The sequence below is a fragment of the Schistocerca gregaria genome, unplaced genomic scaffold (assembly GCF_023897955.1).
Source record: "Schistocerca gregaria isolate iqSchGreg1 unplaced genomic scaffold, iqSchGreg1.2 ptg000327l, whole genome shotgun sequence".
NCBI classification, from domain to species: domain Eukaryota; kingdom Metazoa; phylum Arthropoda; class Insecta; order Orthoptera; family Acrididae; genus Schistocerca; species Schistocerca gregaria.
This window is the reverse complement of record NW_026061797.1, coordinates 354,159-362,655: the sequence shown is the minus strand read 5'-3', so window position 1 is coordinate 362,655 and position 8,497 is coordinate 354,159.

Genomic DNA, 8,497 nt, shown 5'->3' with positions numbered 1-8,497 from the left:
AGTTGATGTAATAGCCAGTAAGAAGTAGTACAATTCAAGTTTTAGGTATTGATTATTGACTTTTTAGCTGGCTTTGGTGCCTTGGACATGAGCTAGGACCTTAAGATTCTGCATGAAAGGAGGACTAGCAGCCGAGTTGCACGGGAGAATGTGAAAAGTTTTCATATGTAGTAAAAACCTGAGAAATCCGTCCGTTTTCGTCATTTGTTATCGAATCGACTTAAAGCCAGATCGACACATTGGCCGCTCTTCTCTCTGAAACGGTTGTACTTATCGTCTGCAAAGCTATGTCGTGTGCTGCGGTATGGTGAGACACTACAAGCACCATAGTAGAACACAGATGAAGCTTCTACGTTGATGTACTAGCCAGTAAGAGGTAGTACAAATCAAGTTTTAGGTACTGAATATTGACCTTTTAGCTGGCTTTGGTGCCTTGGACATGAACTAGGACCTTAACATTCTGCATGAAAGGAGGACTAGCAGATGAGTTGCACGGGAGAATGTGAAAAGTGTTCATATGTAGTAAAAACCTGAGACATCCGTCCGTTTTCGTCATTTGTTATCGAATCGACTTAAAGCCAGATCGTCACATTGGCCGCTCTTCTCTCTGAAACGATTGTACTTATCGTCTGCAAAACTATGTCGCGTGCTGCGGTATGCGGAGAAACTAAAACCACCGTAGTAGAACACAGATGAAGCTTCTAAGTTGATGTAATAGCCAGGAAGAAGCAGTACAATTCTAGTTTTAGGTATCGATTATTGACTTTTTAGCTGGCTTTGGTGCCTTGGACATGAGCTAGGACCTTAAGATTCTGCATGAAAGGAGGACTAGCAGCCGAGTTGCAGGGGAGAATGTGAAAAGTGTTCAAATAGAGTAAAAACCTGAGAAATGCGTCCGTTTTCGTCATTTGTTATCGAATCGACTTAAAGCCAGATCGTCACATTGCCCGCTCTGCTCTCTGAAACGGTTGTACTTGTCGTCTGCAAAGCTATGTCGCGTGCTGCGGTATGCGGAGACACTAAAAGCACCATAGTAGAACACAGATCAAGCTTCTAAGTTGATGTAATAGCCAGTAAGAAGCAGTACAATTCAAGTTTTAGGTATCGATTATTGACTTTTTAGCTGGCTTTGGTGCCTTGGACATGAGCTAGGACCTTAACATTTTGCATGAAAGGAGGACTAGCACCCGAGTTGCACGGGAGAATGTGAAAAGTGTTCATATGTAGTAAAAACCTTAGAAATCTGTCCGTTTTCGTCATTTGTTATCGAATCGACTTAAAGCCAGATCGTCACATTGGCCGCTCTTCTCTCTGAAACGGTTGTACTTATCGTCTGCAAAGCTATGTCGCGTGCTGCGGTATGTGGAGACACTAAAAGCACCATAGTAGAACACAGATGAAGCTTCTAATTTGATGTAATAGCCAGTAAGAATTAGTAGCATTCAAGTTTTAGGTATCGATTATTGACTTTTTAGCTGGCTTTGGTGCCTTGGACATGAGCTAGGACCTAAACATTCTGCATGAAAGGAGGACTAGCAGCCGAGTTGCACGGGAGAATGTGAAAAGTGTTCATATGTAGTAAAAACCTTAGAAATCCGTCCGTTTTCGTCATTTGTTATTGAATCGACTTAAAGCCTGATCGTCACATTGGCCGCTCTTCTCTCTGAAACGGATGTACTTATCGTCTGCAAAGCTATGTTGCGTGCTGCGGTATGTGGAGACACTAAAAGCACCATAGTAGGAAACAGATGAAGCATCTAAGTTGATGTAATAGCCAGAAAGAAGTAATCCAATTCAAGTTTTGGGTATCGATTATTGACTTTTTAGCTGGCTTTGGTGCCTTGGACATGAGCTAGGACCTTAAGATTCTGCATGAAAGGAGGACTAGCAGCCGAGTTGCACGGGAGAATGTGAAAAGTGTTCATATGTAGTAAAAACCTGAGACATCCATCCGTTTTCGTCATTTGTTATCGAATCGACTTAAAGCCAGATCGTCACATTGGCCGCTCTTCTCTCTGAAACGGTTGTACTTATCGTCTGCAAAACTATGTCGCGTGCTGCGGTAGGCGGAGAAACTAAAACCACCGTAGTAGAACACACATGAAGCTTCTAAGTTGATGTAATAGCCAGTAAGAAGTAGTACAATTCAAGTTTTAGGTATTGATTATTGAGTTTTTAGCTGGCTTTGGTGCCTTGGACATGAGCTAGGACCTTAAGATTCTGCATGAAAGGAGGACTAGCAGCCGAGTTGCACGGGAGAATGTGAAAAGTGTTCATATGTAGTAAAAACCTGAGAAATCCGTCCGTTTTCGTCATTTGTTATCGAATCGACTTAAAGCCAGATCGTCACATTGGCCGCTCTGCTCTCTGAAACGGTTGTACTTATGGTCTGCAAAGCTATGTCGCGTACTGCGGTATTCGGAGACACTAAAAGCACCACAGTAGAACACAGATGAAGCTTCTAAGTTGATGTAATATCCAGTAAGAAGTAGTACAATTCAAGTTTTAGGAATCGATTATTGACTTTTTAGCTGGCTTTGGTGACTTGGACATCAGCTAGGACCTTACGTTTCTGCATGAAAGGAGGACTAGCAGCCGAGTTGTACGGGAGAATGTGAAAAGTGTTCATATGTAGTAAAAACGTGAGAAATCCGTCCGTTTTCGTCATTTGTTATCGAATCGACTTAAAGCCAGATCGTCACATTGGCCGCTCTTCTCTCTGAAACGGTTGTACTTATCGTCTGCAAAACTATGTCGCGTGCTGCGGTATGCGGAGAAACTAAAAGCACCGTAGTAGAACACAGATGAAGCATCTAAGTTGGTGTAATAGCCAGTAAGAAGTAGTAGAATTCAAGTTTTAGGTATCGATTATTGACTTTTTAGCTGGCTTTGGTGCCGTGGACATGAGCTAGGATCTTAAGATTCTGCATGAAAGGAGGACTAGCAGCCGAGTTGCACGGGAGGATGTGAAAAGTGTTCATATGTAGTAAAAACCTGAGAAATCCGTCCGTTTTCCTCATTTGTTATCGAATCGACTTAAAGCCAGATCGTCACATTGGCCGCTCTACTCTCTGAAACGGTTGTACTTATCGTCTACAAAGGTATGTCGCGTGCTGCGGTATGCGGAGACACTAAAAGCACCATAGTAGAACACAGATGAAGCTTCTAAGTTAATGTAATAGCCAGTAAGAAGTAGTACAATTCAAGTTTTATGTATCGATTATTGACATTTTAGCTGGCTTTTGTGCCTTGGACATGAGCTAGGACCTTAAGATTCTGCATGAAAGGAGGACTAGCAGCCGAGTTGCACGGGAGAATGTGAAAAGTTTTCATTGCAGTAAAAACCTGAGACATCCGTCCGTTTTCGTCATTTGTTATCGAATCGACTTAAAGCCAGATCATCACATTGGCCGCTCTTCTCTCTGAAACGGTTGTACTTATCGTCTGCAAAGCTATGTCGCCTGCTGCGGTATGCTGAGACACTACAAGCACCACAGTAGAACACAGATGAAGCTTCTAAGTTGATGTAATAGCCAGTAAGAAGTAGTACAATTCAAGTTTTAGGTATTGAATATTGAATTTTTAGCTGGCTTTGGTGCCTTGGACATGAGCTAGGACCTTAATATTCTGCATGAAAGGAGGACTAGCAGCCGAGTTGCATGAGAGAATGTGAAAAGTGTTAAAATGTAGTAAAAACCTGAGAAATACGTCTGTTTTCGTCATTTGTTATAGAATCGACTTAAAGCCAGATCGACACATTGGCCGCTCTTCTCTCTGAAACGGTTGTACTTATCGTCTGCAAAGCTATGTCGCGTGCTGCGGTATGCTGAGACACTAAAAGCACCATAGTAGAACACAGATGAAGCTTCTAAGTTGATGTACTAGCCAGTAAGAGGTAGTACAATTCAAGTTTTAGGTACTGAATATTGACCTTTTAGCTGGCTTTGGTGCCTTGGACATGAGCTAGGACCTTAATATTCTGCATGAAAGGAGGACTAGCAGCCGAGTTGCATGAGAGAATGTGAAAAGTGTTCAAAGTAGTAAAAACCTGAGAAATACGTCTGTTTTCGTCATTTGTTATCGAATCGACTTAAAGCCAGATCGTCACATTGGCCGCTCTTCTCTCTGAAACGGTTGCACTTATCGTCTGCAAAGCTATGTCGCGTGCTGCGGTATGCGGAGACACCTAAAGCACCGTAGTAGAACACAGATGAAGCTTCTAAGTTGATGTAATAGCCAGTAAGAAGTAGTAGAATTCAAGTTTTAGGTATCGATTATTGACTTTTTAGCTGACTTTGGTGCCTTGGACATGAGCTAGGACCTTAAGATTCTGCATGAAAGGAGGACTAGCAGCCGAGTTGCACGGGAGGATGTGAAAAGTGTTCATATGTAGTAAAAACCTGAGAAATCCGTCCGTTTTCGTCATTTGTTATCGAATCGACTTAAAGCCAGATCGTCACATTAGCCGCTCTTCTCTCTGAAAAGGTTGTACTTATCGTCTACAAAGCTATGTCGCGTGCTGCGGTATGCGGAGACACTAAAAGCTCCATAGTAGAACACAGATGAAGCTTCTAAGTTAATGTAATAGCCAGTAAGAAGTAGTACAATTCAAGTTTTAGGTATCGATTATTGACTTTTTAGCTGGCTTTGGTGCCCTGGACATGATCTAGGACCTTAAGATTCTCCATGAAAGGAGGACTAGCAGCCGAGTTGCACGGGAGAATGTGAAAAGTGTTCATATGCAGTAAAAACCTGAGACATCCGTCCGTTTTTGTTATTTGTTATCGAATCGACTTAAAGCCAGATCGTCACATTGGCCGCTCTTCTCTCTGAAACGGTTGTACTTATCGTCTGCAAAGTTATGTCGCTTGCTGCGGTATGCTGAGACACTACAAGCACCACAGTAGAACACAGATGAAGCTTCTAAGTTGATGTAATAGCCAGTAAGAAGTAGTACAATTCAAGTTTTAGGTATTGAATATTGAATTTTTAGCTGGCTTTGGTGCCTTGGACATGGGCTAGGACCTTAATATTCTGCATGAAAGGAGGACTAGCAGCCGAGTTGCATGAGAGAATGTGAAAAGTGTTCAAATGTAGTAAAAACCTGAGAAATACGTCTGTTTTCGTCATTTGTTATCGAATCGACTTAAAGCCAGATCGTCACATTGGCCGCTCTTCTCTCTGAAACGGTTGCACTTATCGCCTGCAAAGCTATGTCGCGTGCTGCGGTATGCGGAGACACTTAAAGCACCATAGTAGAACACAGATGAAGCTTCTAAGTTGATGTAATACCCAGTAAGAATTAGTACAATACAAGTTTTAGGTATTGATTATTGACTTTTTAGCTGGCTTTGGTGCCTTGGACATGAGCTAGGACCTTAAGATTCTGCATGAAAGGAGGACTAGCAGCCGAGTTGCACGGGAGAATGTGAAAAGTGTTCATATGTAGTAAAAACCTGAGAAATCCGTCCGTTTTCGTCATTTGTAATCGAATCGACTTAGAGCCAGATCGACATATTGGCCGCTCTTCTCTCTGAAACGGTTGTACTTATCGTCTACAAAGCTATGTCGCGTGCTGCGTTATGCGGAGACACTAAAAGCACCATAGTAGAACACAGATGAAGCTTCTATGTTGATGTAATAGCCAGTAAGAAGTAGTACAATTCAAGTTTTAGGTATCGATTATTGACTTTTTAGCTGGCTTTGGTGCCTTGGACATGAGCTAGGACCTTAAGATTCTGCATGAAAGGAGGACTAGCAGCCGAGTTGCATGGGGGAATGTGAAAAGTGTTCATATGCAGTCAAAACCTGAGACATCCGTCCGTTTTCGTCATTTGTTATCGAATCGACTTAAAGCCAGATCGTCACATTGGCCGCTCTTCTCTCTGAAACGGTTGTACTTATCGTCTGCAAAGCTATGTCGCGTGCTGCGGTATGCTGAGACACTACAAGCACCATAGTAGAACACAGATGAAGCTTCTAAGTTGATGTAATATCCAGTAAGAAGTAGTAGCATTCAAGTTTTAGGTATTGAATATTGAATTTTTAGCTGGCTTTGGTGACTTGGACATGAGCTAGGACCTTAATATTCTGCATGAAAGGAGGACTAGCAGCCGAGTTGCACGGGAGAATGTGAAAAGTGTTCAGATGTAATAAAAACCTGAGAAATCCGTCCGTTTTCGTCATTTGTTATCGAATCGACTTAAAGCCAGATCGTCACATTGACCGCTCTGCTCTCTGAAACGGTTGTACTTATCGTCTGCAAAGCTATGTCGCGTACTGCGGTATTCGGAGACACTAAAAGCACCATAGTAGAACACAGATGAAGCTTCTAAAATGACGTAATAGCCAGTAAGAAATAGTACAATTCAAGTTTTAGGTATCGGTTATTGACTTTTTAGCTGGCTTTGGTGCCTTGGACATGAGCTAGGACCTTAAGATTCTGCATGAAAGGAGGACTAGCAGCCGAGTTGCACGGGAGAATGTGATAAGTGTTCATATGCACTAAAAACCTGAGACATCCGTCCGTTTTCGTCATTTGTTATCGAATCGACTTAAAGCCAGATCGTCACATTGACCGCTCTTCTCTCTGAAACGGTTGTACTTATCGTCTGCAAAGCTATGTCGCCTGCTGCGGTACGCTGAGACACTACAAGCACCACAGTAGAACACAGATGAAGCTTCTAAGTTGATGTAATAGCCAAAAAGAAGTAGTACAATTCAAGTTTTAGGTATTGAATATTGAAATTTTAGCTGGCTTTGGTGCCTTGGACATGAGCTAGGACCTTAATATTCTGCATGAAATGAGGACTAGCAGCCGGGTTGCAAGAGAGAATGTGAAAAGTGTTCAAATGTAGTAAAAACCTGAGAAATACCTCTGTTTTCGTCATTTGTTATCGAATCGACTTAAAGCCAGATCGTCACATTGGCCGCTCTTCTCTCTGAAACGGTTGTACTTATCGTCTGCAATGCTATGTCGCGTGCTGCGGTATGCGGAGACACTAAAAGCACCATAGTAGAACACAGATGAAGCTTCTAAGTTGATGTAATACCCAGTAACAATTAGTACAATTCAAGTTTTAGGTATTGATTATTTACTTTTTAGCTGGCTTTGGTGCCTTGGACATGAGCTAGGACCTTAAGATTCTGCATGAAAGGAGGACTAGCAGCCGAGTTGCACGGGAGAATGTGAAAAGTGTTCATATGTAGTAAATACCTGAGAAATCCGTCCGTTTTCGTTATTTGTTATCGAATCGACTTAGAGCCAGATCGACACATTGGCCGCTCTTCTCTCTGAAACGGTTGTACTTATCGTCTACAAAGCTATGTCGCGTGCTGCGGTATGCGGAGACACTAAAAGCACCATAGTAGAACACAGATGAAGCTTCTAAGTTGATGTAATAGCCAGTAAGAAGTAGTACAATTCAAGTTTTAGGTATCGATTATTGACTTTTTAGCTGGCTTTGGTGCCTTGGACATGAGCTAGGACCTTAAGATCCTGCATGAAAGGAGGACTAGCAGCCGAGTTGCACGGGAGAATGTGAAAAGTGTTCATATGCAGTAAAAACCTGAGACATCCGTCCGTTTTCGTCATTTGTTATCGAATCGACTTAAAGCCAGATCGTCACATTGGCCGATCGTCTCTCTGAAACGGTTGTACTTATCGTCTGCAAAGCTATGTCGCGTGCTGCGGAATGCTGAGACACTACAAGCACCATAGTAGAACACAGATGAAGCTTCTAAGTTGATGTAATATCCAGTAAGAAGTAGTACAATTCAAGTTTTAGGTATTGAATATTGAATTTTTAGCTGGTTTTGGTGCCTTGGACATGAGCTAGGACCTTAATATTCTGCATGAAAGGAGGACTAGCAGCCGAGTTGCACAGGAGAATGTGAAAAGTGTTCATATGTAATAAAAACCTGAGAAATCCGTCCGTTTTCGTCATTTGTTATCGAAACGACTTAAAGCCAGATCGTCACATTGACCGCTCTGCTCTCTGAAACGGTTGTACTTATCGTCTGCAAAGCTATGTCGCGTACTGCGGTATTCGGAGACACTAAAAGCACCATAGTAGAACACAGATCAAACTTCTAAGTTGATGTAATAGCCAGTACGAAGTAGTACAATTCAAGTATTAGGTATCGATTATTGACTTTTGAGCTGGCTTTGGTGCCTTGGACATGAGCTAGGACCTTAAGATTCTGCATGAAAGGAGGACTAGCAGCCGAGTTGCACGGGAGAATGTGAAAAGTGTTCATATGTAGTAAAAACCTGAGAAATCCGTCCGTTTTCGTCATTTGTTATCGAATCGACTTAAAGCCAGATCGTCACATTGGCCGCTCTTCTCTCTGAAATGCTTGTACTTATCGTCTGCAAAGCTATGTCGCGTGCTGCGGTATGTGGAGACCCTAAAAGCACCATAGTAGAACACAGATGAAGCTTCTAATTTGATGTAATAGCCAGTAAGTAATAGTGGAATTCAAGTTATAGGTATCG